Source organism: Lissotriton helveticus, chromosome 12 (assembly GCF_964261635.1).
Source record: "Lissotriton helveticus chromosome 12, aLisHel1.1, whole genome shotgun sequence".
Classification (NCBI taxonomy): domain Eukaryota; kingdom Metazoa; phylum Chordata; class Amphibia; order Caudata; family Salamandridae; genus Lissotriton; species Lissotriton helveticus.
Genome location: NC_136073.1, coordinates 557,561,767 through 557,583,282, shown reverse-complemented (window position 1 = coordinate 557,583,282; position 21,516 = coordinate 557,561,767). Strand labels below are relative to the sequence as shown.

At 47.6% G+C, this 21,516-nt stretch overlaps 2 protein-coding genes across 2 annotated transcripts in view; one reads left to right on the top strand and one right to left on the bottom strand.

Moving 5' to 3' along the window:
• SMPD3 (sphingomyelin phosphodiesterase 3) overlaps positions 1 to 21,516 on the bottom strand; it is a 1,033,773-nt gene that overhangs the window by 464,691 nt on the left and 547,566 nt on the right. The window lies entirely within an intron of this gene.
• The window catches only part of LOC144798761 (uncharacterized), a 1,691,129-nt gene continuing 1,674,142 nt past the window's right edge, over positions 4,530 to 21,516 (top strand). The window contains exon 1 of the mRNA XM_078669781.1: positions 4,530 to 4,920. The gene's annotated coding sequence lies outside the window, so the exon portion shown is untranslated. The remainder of the gene's footprint in view (positions 4,921 to 21,516) is intronic.

Sequence of the window (21,516 nt, the reverse complement as noted above, 5' to 3'; positions counted from 1 at the left end):
TATTATTCATGGTGGACTACCATCCACCCCAACTAATCCACTTTCTCATAAACTCACTTACTTTAAGACCCGTTCCTATTCTTTTACTTAGGTGGATTTGTCCCTATTGTGATTTTGTTGCTCTGTGTACCAATCTAATAAAGCAATTAAAATGCCTTATAAAGCCACCTACATTATTTCTCTTTCTGTTCACCACATGATGAATGCCAATAGAATAGACCAAGTTTGTTCTCTACTCATCAGACAAACATGTTGTTCTCAACTATATTTGTATATAACGTATATTTTAATCATAAGCCTTTCATTGTATGCTCCTTCTATTAAAACATTCCCCTTGTTTTAAGTTAGCAGTTCTAGTCACTGCTTTGAGCATTGGGATGCTTCTGTCGAAGCAGCTGAACGCTTAACAAATGCACCTGATACATTGATTATTCTGTTTTTCCACTCTCCTTCATAGGTGATCTTTATTGCTTGCCTTTCCTCCTCTAAAATCACAACTTTCGCTTTCTTTCTTTTCCATTAGTTCAGTGCCTTGTTTCCTGTACTGCAATACCTTACTCTTGATGCCTGTTTACAGTATGGGTGGGCGTAACTAGCATAATCCTTTGTAGTGTAATCACGTGGAACTAACTGAGAATTCCATGCTGTTAAGTTTGAATTATGTGAGAAAAGTAATTCTGCTTTTAGCATGCAAGGCTGCATTTTGCACTAAGAAATAGTTCGAAATGCAACAGAACAGGAACAGAGAGCACGAAAAGTTATTCGCGCCCGCTAAATAGCTGTTGAAGTAGGATTTCATCCCAAATTACTACTCGCATTTAGTGCCATTTTCTTAGAGCAAAATGCACTAACCACCGAAAATGGATGCAAGGATGCATTTTGCACTAAGAAACAGCTCTAAATGTAGAAGAACATGAACAGCAAGGGCCAACAGATGCTTGCACGCTCTAAATATGGATTTTTACCACCCCCAAAATTACTCAAGTTATGCAAACAGGAGTGATTATGTAAATACTGGTAATTCTGCGCCAAAGAGTAACACGCAATTACCGAAATTACTCTGAATCCTCCTACGTAATTGAAATTCTGGCCAGGCCTAGTTTTCAGGCTCTTCCATACATTTTCTTTTTTCTGTTACACTTGCTTTCCTTTTGATTGCAGATTATTTTGTGGCATTTAATGTATGTTATATGTACGCCAGCCTGCACAAAGACATCAAGAGCCTTGCATCAGCTGTTCACCATGTACGGTGTGACAACACATCCTGAGACCTTCCACCACATGATAGTTGGTCTTCTGTAGCACCAAGCGACTCTCTAAAAGTATATTTTGCATTTTACAAATTGCCTTTTAATAATAATAATAATAATAATAATCTAGAAAACCCCACCTGATGCTTTAGGGCCAAATGTACCAATATTAGGAATACCAATTTCCTAATTGTGATTATGTCCAAATCTCAATTCGAATATTGATTTTCCTCATATATGAACCTTTTTATTTCCAAATAGCAATACCTAGTAGGTCGCAAATCGACCTACCTCATGAATGTTAATGAGGTAGGTCGCAATTTGCGAACCATTCGGATTTGGAGTCGTCACAGGGATGGTGTCCTGCTGGGTTCAGCAGACCACCATGTCTGTGGCTGTTTTTAAATGATTTTTTTTTTCTTTGAAATGCAGCCTGTTCTAGAATTTGGCCATTTGCAAATGGAAATAGGCTTGACAATCTGCCTCATACTTCCTGGAAAATAGTAGTTGCGCAATTGCTTCCTCAGTTAGTGCATGTTTCTTTCAGCTGTCTTAACATAGGTTAGAGTCGTGATTTAATTGAACACATTTTTGTGATTTGACATAGTCGCATTGCAGCTTGGCTTTTGAGCAGGGACTACGATATTAACGTGGCAAAATCTTAGAGCTATGCTGGATTTATGATCACAGCGCGTAGAGGCCATAAGCACGCGCTCACAGAAACCGTGCCTCATTAATATTCACGATGTCGAATGTAATCTGTAAATGCTTATTGAACGGATGTTGCAGGACTACAGAGCTACATCTGTGTACACATTCATTACGTGCCAGTACTGCACTATTTGAAAGAGGCGGGCTGCAACACCAAAAACAAAGTAGCACATTGTAAACCAGGCATCAGGGGGTGAAAGCAGCAGTCCCAGTTTCTTGTGATTCGCAAGGGATAATAGTTGTTATTAGTTTAGTGGACATTGTATGAAAATGACACTATTTTCATAGACTGCCAGTATTTATTTTTCGCGAGAAGCACAACCTTTGCAAGGGAAAACCTTTAAATACATCTAACTCCATTTTCCATGTGACTTGTAACGGCATTGTCGCATTTCTGAATCTTCCCACCTCTGGGGCACAGAGGGTTTTTAGGGGGTATGCATTGGCTCTTCACTGGATGAAGGACAAGATAACATCCGCTTCTCAGCTACAGATATTTACAGTCAGTGAAATGTTGCGGCATATTAAAAATCTGCCATAAAATTAGCCCTCAAATCAGTTTTTTTTATATGTCGTCCATCAAAAACCACCAAACGAACACACTTAGATTTCATTTGATGGAATGTGGACATACCAAGAGAGCAATGTCTGGATTTAGCTGCGGTCGTAAGAAGCTGAATAGGTGTCAATCCTCGTGTGCTGAATAGACTCATACATCTAGGGTGCCTAGCATCCCTGAAGAGAAGATGGATACCATCTCTCATACGCCGCACTAATCACACAAAGACATTCCTCAGGCCCGCGGTTCAGCTACAGTAACATTGCTGCCTTACATAATGAGGAAGCATTGAACGACCACACAGCTTTCATCTGGTATTGATCGCGCCTTAGGCCTGGGCCATTATGCCAATGAGTTATGAAATGCATTTCCCAACAAAGCAGAAGTTTCATTCATTAAAATGAAAGATGTAATGAATGTTATGTACAGTGTAGAGAATGTGTTGCGCAAGCCCATGCTTTATAGGCACTCAGCAGCAGAAAATAACTTGTGTGGTCTCTGACTCTACTTGTGTGCAACAAAACAACAGTTACATAAAACTATACAACATTGTCCTAATATAAGATACAAAACCGAGACCATCAAAGAAACGTTCTATATTAAATCCCTGTTATCCTTCTTAGGGAAACCACATTCTAATAAATGTTTAATGTCCTAAATGGATGACGTAGATGTGTGATGTCAGAGTGGAAGTGCTGCACGTCATTATGCTGTTATCCTGGATGACCTATTCTGGTGAAGGCTGGAGAACTCGGACTCTTTTCCCAATCAATGTAATTGAACAACTCTCTGGCCTCATGATTCTATATATATAATACGCGGGATTCTGTAATCCCTGTATAAACACCAGTCTCTAAATTATTTATAATACATGGGATTCTGTCAGGCCCGGACTGGCCGTTGCGGGCACCGGGCAATCCCCCGGTGGGCCACATGGGTGGGGGCCGGTTTTGGGCCACTGGGGGCCGTTTTTGCAGCATAGCTGGCCGAGCACTTTGCCAGGGCCGGTTTTGGTTCCCAGTCCGGTCCTGGATTCTGTAATCCATGTACAAATGCACTAGTGAAGCACTCAGTCACCTATTATAAAGAAAGGACACCAGAAGCCATTATAAATTATTACAGTCGAGTTCTGACATCACAATGCAGCCTAGGTGGAACGCAAGTCAGAACAGGTCACAGAACATAACTAAACCAGCTGTTTAAAGCAAAGAAAATGGAACATTGCTTTTCTTTCTTCTGCTGTATTTTAATAGTTTACAATGACAAGCAGAAATAGTGTTTCTTTTTGCACTCCTTAGATAGAGAAAAGCTGACAGGTATGAACAAAACTTAGATTTGAATTTCTGATATCCGATCTTGCAGAAGCCCACTTGCAAGACCCATACATGCCAGTAGATATGATGCAGGCTGCAATAAAAGTCAATGGGAGAAATACATACTCCTGCTTATTTTTCAAAAAAATCGCCCACTTTCCTCTGCCAAAATGTTGGCATGTATGCTGGACTAACCACTAACCTGGCATTCTGGAGCTGCTACCCGGCTTAAAGTGCTTCAATGCCTTGTAATTAGTAGTGAGCAAGCGTCAATACATGCCAACAAACCTGATTCAGGCAGGAGAATCCCAATCTTTTAAGCCTAAAGCGGCTTATTTTAAGTGACTCCCACCTAGAAATCTCCTCCAATTCAATATACGTCAAAGGAAAAAAATCAGTTCCCCCAATTTTTTTACTTCAAATTCTCCATCTTACCACCTTAAAATGTTATCATGTATAAATGCAATTACAATGTATCAGGCACCACATGCGTTCCAGCAAGCCTAGACCGAGGTGCGCGCAAACCTTTTTACGGACGCTCTCTTCCGTGACATTAGTACCCCGCCCTCCATCACATGCAGTGCGCGCTCCACTCCTCTCCTGATGATGAGCACCTGGACTGGCTCCGCGCGCTCACATTTTCATACACCAACGTCTCGCCCGAGAGCCGCGCGCGCACCTTGAAAGGCAGCAATCTATGCGCGACGGCTCGCCGTCGAGCTGGCGCCGGTGCGCATCTGACGTGCAGCTCATTACGTTAAAGGCATTTCACAGGTTCGTTTCGAGGCGACGAGCGGCAGTCGGGGACCTGCCAAGACGGCTTCTTCTCGACGCGTGCAGCCGCTAATGTATTAACTGCAGCCACACGTCCGCCGGCCGCATCTCCACAAGCAGGCCCGGGAGAGAATGACTGGCAGTCGCTGGAATTAAGGCGCGCGATCAATCGCCCCCAGGATCATGCAGGCCTTATCTAATGGCAGAGGCTCTCCAAACGTTTACAATAGCAGCTGTGTTCGAGAATGTAAATAGCTGCTTGGAGGATTAAGCAGCACATTGTGTGCAAGAATTTCTGAAACGATGTTGCCAGGTAATCCCACTGTGTGTAAAGTTTACTGATTACAGCCTACTGCTGCCCAAACAGTAGCATTTATAGCAGATATATTTAGATGGCTATGGTAGTCTTAAAATATTTTGTAATATCACTGGGCTCCAGAGTTTACGCCATTGAGAGACCACGCTAGGCCCTATTCTGCAAAGATTTGATATGAAGTGAATTATTCAACACCATCGTGTCTAGGATGCCTTTAAGACTAGAGGTGTCACTTTGATGTCATACTTTTGATAATATTTTCCAGAGTGGGCCCAAAGTGGGAACTTGTGCCCAACGGCCCAGGCTGAAAAGGGTTATTAACAAGTCTAGCATTTTATTTTATTTTTCCTACATAGGCCACTCTAGACGGTAAGTCAGACTGATGCTGCTAAACTCAGTCATCTCAAACCTGGTATCAATGGAGCAGCTCTGGTAAATAATTCAATGTTATATATGTTTCTTATTGAGAGACACTTTTATGAATACCAGAATCTAAATCTAGTTATTCACTTCTATGACTACTTACTGATCCTACAGAACAAAAATTGCCAGAGGATACTGTTTCTCAAACTCGTGGCCAAAGCACCACAATTTCTGTCAGGAGCCATCTAACTTTAAAAAGCACATATTAAAACCCCTTTCAACAGCATGTCCCACTTTACAGTTCATTTGTAGCCACCAAATCTGAAATATGAACAGCCAATTTATCAAACATTTAACCTGTTTTTCAACCAGAAAACCGCTCTTATTTTATACTTTGGAAGAAGGCACAATGTGTGTGATAATGAGTTGAAGGGAAGGTTGCCACCCGATCCATTTGCTCCACTCTTACTTTTTACTCTGGCAAAAGGAGAGCATTGACTGCCCCACCCCCCCACTCCAGAACAAATCTTCCCCTTCGTGCAACCTTCCCTCTGCCCCACGACACACAGAACCCCCTGCACATATTGACCATCTGCTTGAGCAGATGGTAAATGTGTGTATTAAACCACCCAGGAAATGATAATTCCTTGTCGGCACAATTATTCCCCATTCTGAAGGGGTTAACTTGTAAAAGCCCAGTACTCGGTGGGCATTACCACACAGTAACAGTAATCATGTGTGCAGAGGATTCACCACATCAATATAGAACAACTTGCCATCAAGGGTTTTAGTGTTCAGCCTTCCATGACACAGCATTTTCATGGGTCATACCCAGATGTCATATTAAAGAACTATCACAGAACTTTCATGTGTATTTTCAGCAATGCAAATGCAATTACACAGGTATTATCCACCAATCCATGGCACTGTTTCTTGTGTAGCGTCCAGATTTCATAAGGTGTTACCTTATACCCATAGCATTCCAAGGGAGCTCTTTCACATATACTACTCAGCATTCCATGCAGCTTTTCATGTGCTGAGCCCAGTATTCAATGGGAGAGCTTTCAAGTGTACAACCCAACTTTTCCATCAGACGCTTTCTAGATCAAGAATCCATCATTCCTTGCCACAGTAGTTTCACATGCAGCCATTAGCATACTATGGTTGTACACAGGGCTTTAACTGGGATGGACAGACTGGGGGGTCTCTCAAAGGGATGTGGCCAATGTAATTAAGGGTGTGGCTTAAAAACACATAAGCTAAAAATCTGTGCTTAGAATAGTGTGCCGCCCGACCTCTATTTTGCTGTTTCTGTCATTACATCCAGATATGATACAAGTAACATCATACCTACAACAAGTCGGGACTATTGGCTTTGTCAATGGATGTTAGTTGCGTAAGATAAATAAGCAGAAAACTATAGCTTGTATATAATATTGAAAATGCTTCCACTTAAAGCCCTGGTGACACCCCGACAATATTGCTGCTCCTGAGATTTTTAAAAAGAGAAAGGAAATCCAGAGAGAAAATGACTCTCTTTAAAGGCTTTTCCTTCCCCTACAACGCACGTCATGCCATAACTTCTCCACTGGTGAGAAGTGAGCAGCGCACATCGATGTGCCTGCTGTCACTGCAGTCCTGAACTAAAACGGACCGCCTGTGCCATGGCACAAAACAGAGCCCGATAGAGACCCGTTTCGAGGCCTCCTTTAACCCCTTGGCCGCGGCGGTAATTCCGCCGCGGCGCTGGGGGGGAGGGGGGCCGCGCGGCACCGCCATGCTGGTGACGGAACCTCTCCGTCACCAGCCCCGGTGGGCTGTGCTAATGACGGAGTGGTTCCGTCACAGCCCCGCCCGCTCAATAGAACGCGCCGCGCAGGCGCAAAATTAGTGCCGCGCAGGCGCGGCGGCCGGGCCGGAATCACTCCGTCATTAGCCCAGCCACCCATGGCTGGTGACGGAGTGGTTCCGTCACCAGCATGGAAGGGGTTAAAAAACTGCAGGTGCTCTGCACTGGTGAGACCCGGGTCACCTAAAGCCCTGGTTGTACACATTAATGTTCCCTGTTGATTGTTTCACAGCAGAGCACTTTTCATTTACAAATACTTTTGTTTCACAGATCAGAACTTCAGTGAACCACGTTTAGTTTTCCACAAGAGGGCACATTCACGTGTAGCTTCCAGTGCTCCACGGGATAACAACTGCTTGTTGCCAAATGACACAACATACTTCTTACATTACTAAGGAATAACTCAAAGATCTGCCACCTAGAGATCCTTTTTAGGTTTTGTTTACAGCGCGCCTGTTATAGATCTTTCAAATGTGAGAACTTTTGTCTTTGCCAATGCTTGTTTGATTTCAAAGGAGCAAATGAGCACTGGCCTTAAACATTAATCTCAGAAGTGCTGCATTCTGTAGGGGTGCAAATAGCAAAATAAAGGGGTGGGTTTGCTTACGACACAAGCTGTCTTGATTTTGGCCTTCTCGTACCACTTTAAAGGTGAAAACTTTAGTTTTAAAAGCAGTAGCAGAGGAAAGAAAAAGTTATTCTTGGCAATATCATCCATTTTCATGTCTTTGCTTTGCTCCACACTGTCTCGTGTTTTCCTGCTTTACTGTTTTTTTTTCTTTTTTCTTTTTTCTTTTTTGCTGTTTATTGTTTTGTATTGTTCCTCCCTGGCTCATGTCATCTTGATTAATCTTTTTGTTTTCTTCACCCTGATACATTTCTTCTTTTAGCTTACCTTGGTCTTCACCTTCCTGTTTAATCTCTTTGTTTTTTATAATCCTGGCTAATTTTTTCTGCTTAATTTTGTTGTTTTGTTTTATCCCGGCATATGTCTCCCCACTTCATTTCTTTGTTTCATTCATTCTCGCTTGAGTATACCTGCTTCTTTGTTTTGTTTGTCGTGGCTGGTGTATTCCTGCTTCCTACCTTGGTTTTGTATAACCCTGGCTCATATCTCCCTGTTTATATATTTTGTTTTGTTCATTCTTGACTCATGTAGTCCTGTCACGTTTCTTTCCTTTATTCATCCCTGGATCATTTCTTTATTTAATTCTTTCTTCTTTGTTATATTCTCGCTCACAACTTCTTTCTTCATTTCTTTATTTTGCTGTACTTTGGTTCGTCTTCCTGCTTCTTTTTTTTTTTTTTTTTTTTTTTGCTGTACCGTAGTTCATGTCTTCCTTTGTTTTGCTGAAGATTTACCCATGTTTTGCTGCTTCAGTTCTGTGTTTTGTTTACCCCTGCTCGTGCCCTGTTTTGTTCCATCCTTGCTCAAGTCCCCCTGTTTCCTGTTTTTTGTTTGTTGTCCACTGATTTGTGTGAATCGCCACACGGTCCTCCTGTGACGCTGCCCCCCCGCTTTCTGCTGTAATCAGACCGCCTCTCCCCCTCCGAGGTCGGCCTTGCCCTTGCCTTTGCTTGTTTTCCTGCGTGCGTCCTCCGCCGTCTCTGTTGCCTTTTTGTTTTTCTCACTTGTTGCCTTTATTGTACTTATTCACTGCCACTGTTGTGCCCTTTGTGTCCTCCCCCCCCGGTCCCCCGTTCTTGCTTTCTGTGTCACTTTCCCGCCCCTGCAGCCCGCCCCCCGCTGTCCCATTCGCCGCCCCGCTCCCGCCTCCCAGCTGCTCCTCCCTCCCACAGCCCCTCATATGGAGGCCGCGCAGCTGGCGCGCCAAAGGCAAACCCATCTGCGCCCGTCCGTGCCTGGACCGCGCCCAGCACCAGAACCCCTGGCCACCGCCGGAGCCAGGCTACCCGACTGAGATACGACACCACTGCCCTTAGCGCACTCAACACCGGACGACCAACCGCCTGCTACCGAGCCACCCCAAAACACACCCACGGATCCTTCACCTGCCTAGCCTGCAAATTCACCTGCCTCTGATCCTGCACCCCGCCCGCCGGACCTAACATCAACAACAACCACCTCAAGTGCATCCTCCACAACACCCGCTCCGTCCACAAGCACGCCATCGAACTCTGGGACCTCCTCGACACAACAGCACCGGATGTCGCCTTCCTCACGGAAACCTGGATGAACGCCTCCTCGGCCCCCGACATCGCCATAGCCATCCCGGACGGCTACAAGATCACCCAGAAGGACCGCGTCAACCAAACCGGAGGAGGAATCGCCATCATCTACAGGAACACCATCAGCGTCACGACCAACGCCGAAGACACACTCTCCACCGCCGAGCACCTACACTTCCAGAACCACACCGACCCCAAAACCACACTCAGAGGAACCCTCCTCTACAGACCCCCGGACCCGCGCACACAATTCCGTGAAACCATCGCCGACTTCGTCAGCCCGCACGCACTAACCTCACCAGAATACATCCTCCTAGGGGACCTGAACTTCCACCTGGAGAACAACAACGACAACAACACCACCACCCTACTCGCCAACCTCGCCAACCTCGGACTCAAGCAACTGGTGAACACCCCCACCCACTACACCGGCCACACGCTGGACCCCATCTTCTCGGCTAGCAACCACATTTCCTTCAGCTACTCCACCGGACTACACTGGACCGACCACAGCTGCATCCATTTCACCTACAAGAAGACCACATCCCACCACCGCACGCTACAGATCCCCGCAGATGCTGGAGCAAAGTCACCACAGACCAGCTAACCACATCACTGAGCCAGAACCCACCAGCCGACTCCTCTGAAATCAACGACGCAGCTCACAATCTCGCACAGTGGATCACCAACTGCGCCGACAACCTTGCTCCACTGAAGAACCCCCCAGGCAAGACCAGCAACAGGAAAACCACATGGTTCACCGATGCCCTCAAAGACTCAAAGAAATCATGCCGTACTCTCGAAAAAACTTGGCGCCACGAACGGACGACAGAAAACATGACAGCCCTCAAGAACGCCACTCGCAAACACCACCAGCTGATCCGCAGCACCAAAAGGACATCGTTCAAAGAGCGGCTGGACAACAACAGCAAGGAACTCTTCAGCATCGTAAAACCCAGCGCCAGCAACAACGACATCGCACAGTTGCAAGACCTCTGCAACTCCCTTGCCACGTTCTTCTACCGCAAGATCACAGATATAAACAACAGCTTTGACGCCCAGACTCTGCCTCCAATCACCAAACCAACGACGCCCACCACCACCCTAAGCAACTGGACCCCCATCAGCACAGAAGACACCATCCACGTCATGAACACCATCTAATCTGGCTCGCCCTCTGACCCATGCCCCCATTACATCTACAACAAAGCCGACACCATCATCGCACCCCACCTCTGGAACGTCATAAACAACTCCTTTGCATCAGCCACTTTCCCAGAGAGCTGGAAACACGCAGAGATCAAGGCCCTTCTGAAAAAACCCACAGCTGACCCTATAGACCTCAAGAACTTCAGCCCCATCTCTCTTCTTCCCTTCCCGGCTAAAGTCATTGAGAAGACCGTCAAGAAACAGCTGACTGCATTCCTCGAGGCAAACAACTCACTCGACCCATCCCAATCCAGATTTTGAGCCAACCACAGCACCGAGACAGCCCTTATCGCAGCCACCGACGACATCAGGACCCTGATGGACAACGGGCAGACAACCGCCCTCATCCTCCTAGACCTCTCAGCCGCCTTTGATACCGTCTGCCACCGCACCCTAATAACCCGCCTCTACAACACTGGGATACAAGGAAAAGCACTGGACTGGATCACCTCGTTCCTCTCCAACAGAACCCAGAGAGTCTGCCTCCCGCCGTTCCACTCCACGCCCACCAAGATCATCTGCGGCGTACCCCAAGACTCCTCGCTCAGCCCAACCCTCTTCAATATCTACATGAGCCCCCTCGCCACCATCGCACGCAAACACAACCCTGAACATCATCTCCTACGCCGACGACATCCCGCTGATACTCTCCCTCACCAAAGACCCAACCACCGCCAAAACCAACCTCCAGGAAGGAATGAAAGACATCGCGGAATGGATGAAGCTCAGTTGGCTGAAACTGACCTCAGACAAGACGGAAGTCCTCATCCTCGGACAATCCCCATCCGCCTGGGACGACTCCTGGTGGCCCACAGCGCTGGGCACCGCACCGACACCCACGGACCACGCATGCAACCTGGGATTCATCCTGGACTGCTCCCTCACGATGACCAAACAAGTCAACGCCATCTCATCCTCATGCTTCAACACCCTGCGCATGCTCCGAAAGATCTTCCGGTGGATCCCCACAGAAACCAGAAAGACGGTCACCCAGGCCCTCGTCACCAGCCGACTGGACTACGGGAACGCCCTTAACACAGGAACCACAGCCAAACTTCAGAAACGACTTCAGCGTATACAGAACGCCTCCGCACAACTCATCCTCGACCTCCCTCGCCACAGCCACATATCTACCCACCTGAGAAACCTGCACTGGCTCCCCGTCAGTAAGAGGATCCCGTTCAGGCTCCTCACCCACGCACACAAATCGCTCCACGACATGGGGCCCGAATACCTCAACAACCGCCTCTCATTCTACACTCCTACATGCCAGCTCCGCTCAGCCAGCCTCGCCCTCGCAACCATCCCATGGATTCGCAGAGCCACCACCGGAGGAAGATCGTTCTCCTACCTGGCCGCCAAGACATGGAACTCCTTCCCCGCACACCTACGACTGACCCAGGACCATCTCACCTTCAGGAAACACCTCAAGACCTGGCTATTCGAGCAGTAGTGCCCCCCCTTCTCCCTTCAGCGCCTTGAGACCCTCGCGGGTGAGTAGAGCGCTCTATAAATGTATTGATTGATTGATTGATTATTGTTTTGCTGCACCTCAGATACTTCTATTGGTACCCATAGCATGAAGTGGCCACTTGTTAGTTACTGCATGATTTTGATACCAATGATTGATGCAAGAGATGTTTACAAGGTGACTGTTTGGGGCGTAGCTTGGTCAGTAAGACTAGAGGAGTGTGAGCTTCAAATTTTCCCACAATCAATCTGGTTTTATGTTAATTATTATATGAGAAGTAGCGCATGAGGGGAGCTTAAGGGCCAATTGAAAGGTAAAGGAGTGCAGATTGAGAGGGGTGCTAAAACACAGCAGTGTATATTCACAATAACCTGGCGGAGTATGGTGTAGCTCCAAAATTGCTAACGCTGCACTCTGTCAGTTTAAAAACGCGGGGATGCACTGTATTTACAAGAATGTGGTGCACCCTTGTGTTTCCCCTAGCGCTGATGCTAAATCTAGCTACCTAGCACCAATGCAGGCACCCTTGCACTATGGGTGTCTGCTTTGCAGCGGATGGTTGTTCATGTGCAGGAAGGTTTCCTTCCTGAACAAAAGCAATCCATAATGGGGATTTGTAACTTCTATGTGTGCTGGTTTGTGCCAGAAACTGGTCCTCGGAAGCTTGTTTCCGCTTCAGGGAAGGCATGGCTTGGCAGTTCGGGCTGGACTGTTCCCATGAGGCACAGGGTCAGACTGATTTGCATATGGCCATGTCTGAACTGGGGTGGCGGAGTGGGCTTAAGAACGGTGATGGATTAAACCCAGATCTGTTGACTGGGTGTGAGTGTTTGATTGGTTAAGATGCTCCGTCCATCACCACCCCCTTTTGTACCACTTTGTTCGCCATAAGTTGGCTGGGTATGCTCAAACGTGAGATCCTTGCTCACTTTGTCACTGGATTCAAGCAAGCCGGGCTGAAGACGGCTGAAATGCCAGAAACCGGTCCTCGGAAGCTTGTTTCTGGTCCAGGGAAGGCATGGCTTGGCAGTTCGGGCTGGACTGTTCCCATGAGGTACAGGGTCAGACTGATTTGCATATGGCCATGTCTGAACTGGGGTGGCGGAGTGGGATAAAGAACGGTGATGGATTAAACCGAGATCTGTTGACTGGTTGTGAGTGTTTGATTGGTTCAGATGCTCTGTCCATCACCACCCCCTTTTGTACCACTTTGTTCGCCATATGTTGGCAAGGTATGCTCAGACGTGAGTCCCTTGCTCACTTTGCCACTGGATTCAAGCAAGCCGGGCTGAAGACGGCTGAAATGCCAGAAACCGGTCCTCGGAAGCTTGTTTACGGTCCAGGAAAGGCATGGCTTGGCAGTTGGGGCTGGACTGTTCCCATGAGGCATAGGGTCAGACTGATTCGCATATGCCCATGTCTGAACTGGGGTGGCGGAGTGGGCTAAAGAACAGTGATGGATTAAACCCAGATCTGTTGACTGGGTGTGAGTGTTTGATTGGTTCAGATGCTCCGTCCATCACCACCCCCTTTTGTACGACTTTGTTTGCCATAAGTTGGAAGCGTATGCTCAGACGTGAGTCCCTTGCTCACTTTTCCACTGGATTCAAGCAAGCCAGGCTGAAGACGGCTGAAATGCCAGAAACCGGTCCTCGGAAGCTTGTTTCTGGTCCTGGGAAGGCATGGCTTGGCAGTTCGGGCTGGACTGTTCCCATGAGGCACAGGGTCAGACTGATTTGCATATAGCCATGTCTGAACTGGGGTGGCAGAGTGGGCTAAAGAACGGTGATGGATTAAACCCAGATCTGTTGACTGGGTGTGAGTGTTTGATTGGTTCAGATGCTCCGTCCCTCACCAACCCCTTTTGTACCACTTTATTTACAAGGTGGTGCTAAATCTAGCTGCCTAGCGCCAATGCAGGCAACCTTGCACTATGGGTGTCTGATTTGCAGGGAAAGATTGTTCATGTGCAGGAAGGTTTCCCTTCCTGCACAAAACCAATTCATAATGGTGATTTGTAACTTCTATGTGTTCTGCTTTGTGCAGCACACATAGAAGTTGCAACTCATAATTTTGTAATGATTGTTTATGCTCAGAACAGGACACCTTACTATACATGAACAATCACTAATGGCGAAAAATTAGACCCGGGAGCACCTGGTCTTAACCTGGCGAAACAAAGCAAAATTATTAATTTCTCCTCGTTTTTGCTCTTTCTGTGTGTGCTGCATAATGAAGCACACATAAAAATATGTAGCACACACACCGAAATTAATAATTTTGCCTTGTTTTGCTAGGTTAAGACCAGGTGTTCCCGGGTCTATTTTTTGGCGCTGCTCCATATTTACATTACCCTTGTAAATAGGTGGCAGCGTCAAAAGCAATGGGTGTTGTGTCGGAATGCCCACTGCAACATCCATTGCCGGCCCCTTTCACACAAAGTGATAGGTCAAAAGGGGCCTTATTCACAATGTGGTGGCTTAACGCAACCTTTTTCATAAGGCAAAGGGCAAATTGCCACCAGACGCCATACAAAGTGACGCTCTGGTGGTGATAATCCCTTGTAAATATGCCCCAGCATTTCGTAAAATACCCATGTTTTAAGGTCATCATAATAGAAGAGAGTGTGTGTGTTTTTTCTGATTGTCGGATTTCACCTGAGATTTTTAAAAACTCAGACATCTTACCAAACCTGACTGAAAGCTCCTGTAACCTACTATATATATATATATATATATATATATATATATATATATATATATATTAGAGGGGTGTAACATCCCCCTGAAGCTACTTCCCTAGTGACAGTAAAGCTATTGAAACAGGGCAGGCACAGGGCACATATTACCCTTTGCAACATCGACTCCGTACTGTGACAAGCAATTACTATTTCGAGCAGATGACCTGCAATACCTCTCTCACATGAGTCATAACCCCACCCAAACGAATAATTATAAAGACAAGGGACAACCTCACCTATATGGGATGGGTAGATTACCTGATGGACATATCCAGGTCCAGTGCAAGGACATTTGGAGCCATATACTAAGTGATATTTTGCTTCTAATACCTTTGTCAAGTGAGTCAAATGTGATGCTTCTTCATGCCTCGAGTGACTGTCACCCTAGCACCTGCATAGTACTGTCTTGTCATTGCGCCAGCCTGTCGGCACCTCTACCAGGCTGGTGGGGCTAGAGTAGAACAGACACGTGTTGAAGTTTTTTAGCTTTTTTTTTTTTTTTAATACTTTATTTTCTGGTTTTACACAGAGCTGTAACAATGGTGATACAATGCAGAGTATGTCATCAACTGTGATATTGTTCACCCGTGGCAGACCAAGCATTACACAGTCACATATTGCAATGGTGGCTAGAAATGCAATACAGTCTAATATTAAATGCATACAATGTACAAAAGGCCAAACAACACAAAAGCAAAATAAAAATAAAAATAATGGAAGAAGATCACTCCATCCCCAGCAAGGAGAACCATGCCAAGCAGCAGGGAGGCACACATTTCCATGAACCACTCCAAGAGACGACCTCCCCTCCTACCCAAAATGTGCATCTAACCCACCCTCTCAGGGACTATGCCAGCAGCCACTTGTGTGTTCTGTGTCATCGTACTTCGGGCTATGTAGTCTCTGTATGGGCCCCATATGTCCACAGGCCTGGAAGACCTGGGAAGCAGAGTATAAAACTCCTCGCAGTTGACATTACAAAATGCCAAGCTTCTTAGGCAGGCTTGCAGAGTGGGGGTTCTACTGCTACCCCACAATAGTGCAATCTCGCGTTCGGCCAATAGAAACCCCAGGGCAGCCAGTTTTTGAACCTTCCGAGGGAAGTTTTGCTACATAACCCAGCAGAGCAATCTCTGGAGTGGGCTGGAGCTGCATGGATAATATGTCCCCTAGCGTAGAGTGAACACGCGTCCAATACTGATGAATTTTAGGACACGTCCAGGCAAGGTGAGCGAAGTCTGCAAAGGGAGATAAGCACCTCAGACAGTGGTGTGGTCTGGCATTGTCTATTCTATGGGAGTGGGCAGGAGTGTAGTACATCCTACAGAGAAATTTAAAATGGAGTAGTTTGTGTCTACTGTTCAAGAAGATCTACCCGGTGGCCCTACAACACTGCTCCCATTGGTCGTCCGATATAGGCTTTCCTGAGTCTACCTCCCATGCCGCCCGCACCCTGGTGTCAGCCATTGGCCGAATCGCACAACACTGTTTGTATAATTTGGAAATCAGATGCGCCCCTGCAGGGCTCTGTATCACCATCGTCAGGGGAGGGTTTAGGTTCAGGGGCAGAAGGAAAAGAGGGAAACACGGCTCGAAGGGCAGAAGACACACAGGTCAGGACAAAGGTATCCATAAAAGTACGCTCGCTGAAGCGGGCCTCTTCCGATATCGAAAAGGCATGACCTTCCGGGAATAGGTCACCAAATGTACAAACGTGAAATTTCTCCAAGGTGCGTTGAACCAAGGTCTCCCCAGTTATCTGAAGCAAGGAAGGGTTAGGCAGAAATAGATCCGGAGAATATAGTGAATCAAACCCTAATAGTCTACGTAGCCTGTCCCAAGCCCAACACATGGTAGAGACCGTTTGAACATCCCGCGGATCCCGGGGGAAGCCAGAGGGTAGAATAGTAATGAGCTGATGCAGGAGTACCATGTCTGCCTCTGGTTTCAGATATGGGACGCGTGCATCCGGATGGAACCAAGCATACGCGTAGCAGCATTGTGCGATCAGGTAGTACAAATAGAAATCCGGTACCCCGAACCCACCTCTACTATATGGTAAAGTAAGAATCTTCCAACTGACTTGTGGCGATTGATCCCCTCACACTAATCATAAAAGTAGTGAACGCAGCTGTAGGAAAAAAGTCTTTGTGAGCGGGATAGGGATGTTATTAAAAAGATAGAGAAACCGGGGCAGGACCACCATCGTAATTATAGCAATCCTGCCTGCCATAGACAGTGGGAGACGTAGCCATTTCACGATCTGTGACTCTAACGAGCCAATTGCCCTACCATAGTTGAGTCTGATCATTGTAGTAGTGTCTAGATGAATATGGACTCCGAGATACTTAACCGAGTCGTAACACCATTCCAGTGGGAACTCGCAAGTCCAGGCAGTGGTGCCAGCCGTGAGGGGAAAAATAACGGACTTATGCCAGTTAATACTGAGCCCTGAAAACCTTCCGAACCTAATGAGTTTGAGTTTAAAATTATTTCTTGAGCGCACGTACACCGAGCGGTTTCATGGCGTTTTATGCAGTACAACAAAACCCAAAGAACAAAAAGACTAGGAGCCACAGGGGCAATTAAACAGGAAAGGCCTGAGTAAAAAGAAAAGTTTTAAGGGCCTTCCGGAAGAGGGAGTACTGAGGGCAGGATCTCACGTGGATAGGGAGAGAATTCCAAAAGGCAGGAGCCAAGGTGGAAAATTTGGATCCCCCCCATTTTTTCCGTTTGAAGCGAGGGACTACGAGAAGTTGTTGGGTAGCTGAGCGCAATTCCCTAGACGGGGTGTAAACATGAATTGCAAAAGTAATGAAAGCAGGAGCAGAGCCAAACCGGACATTGAAAATGATGCAGCCCAGCTTGAACAGGGCACGTTGCTGTACGGGGAGCCAATGTAGGGATTTGAGAAGGGGCGTGACGTGATGAAATTTTGATAAATTGAAAACCAGGCGAGCCGCCTGGTTCTGGATCAACTAGAGGCGCCTCACAAGGTACGCTGGCATGCCACAATAAAGGGTATTGCCATAGTCCAAGCGGGATGACACCATCGCCAAAAGTATACGTTTAAGGGCAGAAGGAGAAAAGAACCTAGAAACTTTACGGATTGTCCGGAGAGAAAGAAAAGCTGAAGACACGACCGCACTAACTTGGGAGTGGAGGGAGAGTTGGTTGTTGAGTTTGAAACCAAGAGTTTTAACGGAGGAAGAGGGAATGGGTGGGGGGCCTAAAGAAGAGGGCCAGAAGAGGGAGGACCATGGACTGGAGCAACCACCTGTCAACACCAACTCCGTTTTATCGGGATTGAGTTTCAGGTGGTTGTGACTCATCCAGTCCTGGATGAAGGTCATGACAGACTGACAATTAGATATTGACGCAGGGAAGGAGGATAGTGAGAAAATAAGCTGGAGGTCATCCGCGTAATTATAAACGGAGACATCCAGCTGTTGTAGAGCAAAAATAAGAGGGGCGATATACAAATTAAATAATAATGGGGAAATGGAAGATCCTTGGGGAACCCCGCAATGTACAGGCCGGACATCGGCCGAATAGTCGCCCAAGCGAACTGCTTGAGTGCGGCCGCTCAGGAAGGAGGACAGCCAGACCAAGGCCGAACCCCCGATTCCCGCCGCTCCGACACGGGAAAGTAAGATGGCATGATCCACCGTGTCGAACGCTGCGGAAAGATCGAGAAGGACCAAGGCCTGGGATGACCAGTGTCCATACCCTCCCTGAGATTGTCCAGGACCAATATGACCACGGTCTCGGTAGAATGTGCGGGGCGGAAACCAGCCTGCCTGGAGGCCAAGACACTGTTCTCTTCCACAAAGGTGCTCATGGTTCTAGCTACGTGGCGTTCCAGTACCTTGGCCAGGAACGGAAGAAGTGAAATAGGGCGGTAGTTGGCTGAAACGGACGGGTCGGCACCAGGTTTTTTTAGGATGGGTACTATAACCGCCGATTTAAGTGATGGAGTGACAATGCCTTGGGAAAGAGAGCTATTGAGAAAAGTAAGGGGTGGTGAAACACAGACAGAGTAAATCTGTTTCAAAATGTGAGCAGGACAGGAATCCAGAGGGGAACCAGACTTAACCAGGGGAAGAAGGGAAAGGAAGGAGTCGGTTGTGAGGAGAGGGATAGAATCCAAACGGGCTACGGGTGAGGGACAGTGAGGGCTAATGAAGGAAGGGGACGGAAGGGGGATGTTAGCTTTGATCGTGCTAATTTTATCGAGAAAAAAAGAGTTAAGGGAGTCACAGAGGAGCTGTGAAGGAGAAGGTTTGAGTGTGGCCCTATCAGAAAATGCTAAATCTTGAACAATGGAAAAGATTTCTCTAGGCCGATTCTCGGCGGACTGAATTTTAAACGAGAAATAGGCCTTATTTGTTACAAGAATAGAATTCTTATATAGGGCCAAAAGGGTGATGTAATGATTTCTTAAAATAGGACAGTAGTCCCGCTGCCAGCGACGCTCCGCTCGGCGAAGATTGAGTTTTTGGGTCTTCAATTCATCATTGAACCAACGGTTTGCATCTTTGGAGCGCTTAGATGATATGCGCTTTAGCCGGGCGACTAAGTCGCAGCCGGCCCGCAGCCATCCATTGATGGATTCCACTTGTCCAAGAGATGGCAGCCCTGAAAGATCCGGGCTAGACGCGGAGAGTGTGGCAGACAGGGAAGCTACGTCCACGCGGTTCCATGAGCGCGCCCAGATGTGTTTGATTAGGGGAGGCTTAGGAACTGAACAGAGGGATATGGAAAAGGAAATAAGAAAATGATCGGACCAAGTACAGGGGGAGATGGACAGTGAGGTGACCGGGCAATCACGGTACCAAATTTGATCGAGGGTGTGGCCCAGACTATGGGTGGAAGCGTGAACGGCAGAAATAAAATTGAGAGAACGGAGCGATTCTGAGCACTCCTTGGAGGCTGTACACTCGGCGGCGTCCGAGGGCCAAAAGTTAAAGTCTCCAAGAACCACAATGAACGAGTGATTGACTACCAGAGTGGCCACCAGGTCTAGGAAACCTGGGAGAAATAATTGCGGGGAGGAGGGGGGTCGGTAAATGAGGACACAGGTGAGTGGGGGAGTGAAGGAAAGTGAGCGGGCCACTAAACAATCAGACGATCCCAGAGGGGAAAAAACTAAAGGTTGAAAAATAATTTCTTTGCGGGCAATCAATGCAACTCCTCCTCCTGGCTTGCCGGGAGTACGATCGGCTCGGAGAGCATAATAGGAAGGGGGGAGCAAAGCCAGCAAGGAAGGAAGGGAGCTGTCAGAAAACCAGGTCTCGGTAAGGAATAGGAGATCAGGTTTGTGTAAATCCAATAGCGTGAAAAGATCGTGCTGGTGTTTGACTGCTGATCTAGTATTAAGGTACATCGCGGAGACAGCCGTAGAGGATGGGCCAATTGGTGAGACGGCGATGGGGCAGCTGGCCGAAGATAAGGGTAAGGGGTAAGAATGGGGAAGGACATATGAAGACGAAAGACCTAGCCTGGTGATTCGGGCTGATACGGAGTCGTCTAGTGGCCACGGGCCTTGGAGACCGGTAAGCTGCACAGATGAATATTGAATAAGGGCAGCAGAGTGACCAGCCCCTGGCCCCGGTCGGTCGCGGACGGGCGCAGACGGGCTTTCCTTTGGCGCGCCTTTGGCGCGCAAACGTCGCGCCCGCTGCGCTCGTCCGCTGCGCTTCCTGGGAAAACACATGATTTAAAGCAAGGAGGACCGGTAGGCAGTGGGCGTGGCCTCCGAAGGGGGCGTGGCCTGCGGGCTGGACGAAGCGCTGAGAGAAGCGTCCTACGCCAGGTGTCCAACAGCGCTAAGTCCGCTTTCAAAAGCGGGGAGGTTACAGTGGGTAAGTGATGATTAAAACCACAAATTATAGTCACAACAATTTTTAAAAGAACCTAGCTCCCGGCTTTCCGCCTCAGGAGTGTGGTACGGCAAATGGCTGCGCTAGCAATCAGAGTCCCTTTATGGAGTTGGGCAGTGGGCGTGGCCTCCGAAGGGGGCGTGGCCTGCGGGCTGGGCGAAGCGCTGAGAGAAGCGTCCTACGCCAGGTGTCCAACAGCGCTAAGTCCGCTTTCAAAAGCGGGGAGGTTACAGTGGGTAAGTGATGATTAAAAGCACAAATTATAGTCACAACAACAATTTTTAAAAGAACCTAGCTCCCGGCTTCCCGCCTCAGGAGTGTGGTACGGCAAATGGCGGCGCTAGCAATCAGCGTCCCTTTATGAAGTTGGGCAGTGGGCGTGGCCTCCGAAGGGGGCGTGGCCTGCGGGCTGGGCGAAGCGCTGAGAGAAGCGTCCTACGCCAGGTGTCCAACAGCGCTAAGTCCGCTTTCAAAAGCGGGGAGGTTACAGTGGGTAAGTGATGATTAAAAGCACAAATTATAGTCACAACAACAATTTTTAAAAGAACCTAGCTCCCGGCATTCCGCCTCAGGAGTGTGGTACGGCAAATGGCGGCGCTAGCAATCAGCGTCCCTTTATGGAGTTGGGCAGTGGGCGTGGCCTCCGAATGGGGTGTGGCCTCCGAAGGGGGCGTGGCCTGCGGGCTGGGCGAAGCGCTGAAAGAAGCGTCCTACGCCAGGTGTCCAACAGCGCTAAGTCCGCTTTCAAAAGTGGGGAGGTTACAGTGGGTAAGTGATGATTAAAACCACAAATTATAGTTACAACAACAATTTTTAAAAGAACCTAGCTCCCGGCTTTCCGCCTCAGAAGTGTGGTACGGCAAATGGCGGCGCTAGCAATCAGCGTCCC